Genomic DNA, 1,765 nt, shown 5'->3' on the forward strand with positions numbered 1-1,765 from the left:
ATTTATCTGTGTTGACTGTCTTTGTGAGCAGCTGGGTGAAGCATTGCTTTGAATTTATCTTTGAAATGATCAGATCAGTCAGCCCTCTGCTGATGGAGGTAGTAAAAGATGCACTTGTTTTTTTGGGTTAGTATTTTGAGGATTTCAGCTTTTATTTCAGCTGCTGCGCCATTGATCCTGTCCTAAACAAACGTGGTGCCCAGATTAGCAGAGTAGCTGTTGGGTTCCTAGCTATCAGAGGACAAATACCCTTTTGTTGGTTTAGTGTTTATTGTACGTGTGGGACTAGTTTAAAAATGGACTCTGTGTTTTTAAGGGATTTCTTAAGGTCCTGTAAACTCCTGTAAACACATTTTCCCACTGTATCTCTGCGTCCGTGCAGACTGGACCCATCCCTCTGCAGTATCTGGTCAAACCCACCCGGAAACGCCGGAGGCCGTCCCAGTCTGCTGCTCAGGGCCACTCCGACGGCGTCAACACCAGCCCAACGTCGGAGAGCGACTCTCAGAGCGACAAAGTCCACAGTCCCGCTGCCGCTCAGCCGGCCCGAGCCTCCTCTCAATCCAGCCCGGCGTCCCACAACCTCTCTCCCGCCATCCAAAGCTCCAACGGTACCACTGTGTCCAACAACGCTCAGCGACACGCCCTCTCCTCCAAACAGGCCGCTCGGAAGGTGACTGTCAACGGCACGAGCTCCGGGGCCAGCAAAGAGGAGGCGAGGGGGGGCGACAAAAGCGGCCTGCCTCCCACGACCTAACGCGCACGCACACGGCGGCGAGGAGGACACTGTTTGAATTGCTTCCTTGTTTCTTTGTGCAGAGCAAAGACAGCTCGGGCCTTCGTCCTTCTGGAAATGCGGGAGGCAGATTTGTGTTATCTTCCAGCAGGACAGACTGAAACGTGCAGCCAAATAGACACTTGTATGTATGTGCGTGTGCGTGCGTGTTTATGTGTGTTAGACTAGAACAGTGCACACATACAAACTGTACAGTATGTATCAAATGTGAGCATGTGTGCGTACATATGTATAAACTTATCTTTTATACAAGATATTGTAATCGTTTTGTATTGTACACGCAGTGGGTCTGTTTCATTTCCATAAGCATCGATTTGGCCTCCGTGAAACTTGAGACAAAATGCTGAAAGGCATTGCAGTGCGGCTCACTGCTGAAGCTGGATGTAAAGACGAGGAAGAGAAACTCTTGCTTTAAACAGTCAGATGTGTCAATAACTGCTGTATAAGTGTCCAGTATAAGCAACAGCTCATCAGGTAACACATGCTCATTAAACTGTTGATGCACTTTGTTACGGTCACTTCACACAAACCGACAAGTATTTTCCCGACAGGAGAAGCATTAATATTTACAGAAGCACTACCAAGCTGTTTGTCAGCGTTCTTTCCTTCATGGCAGTCGAAGAACTCAAAAGGGATTTTTGAATATTTGGCCATGTATGTTGTAGTTCCATGCATTCCAAGCATTCCTTTGATTTTCTTTTTTTCTTCTTTCCGTTCAACAATGATGCTTTGTTTTTGTTTTTTTCCAATTACAAAAAAGCAGCCATATGTGCATGTTTTAGGTCAATAAAATGTTTACTTACTAGGTTTTTCTGACCCGAGTGTCCTGTTTATGTTCCAAACAAATGTTTGCTTGACATCCATCCCGCCGACTCGTTCTCATCGTCCTCCTGAGAAGAATCAGACCGCCTTCCTTCATTTTAACGTGGTGTGAATTAAATGTTTGGCACAGCTGCATTATAAACAACT

Source organism: Pundamilia nyererei, unplaced genomic scaffold (assembly GCF_000239375.1).
Source record: "Pundamilia nyererei isolate P.nyererei 1_Seehausen unplaced genomic scaffold, PunNye1.0 scaffold01982, whole genome shotgun sequence".
Taxonomy (NCBI): Eukaryota; Metazoa; Chordata; class Actinopteri; order Cichliformes; family Cichlidae; genus Pundamilia; species Pundamilia nyererei.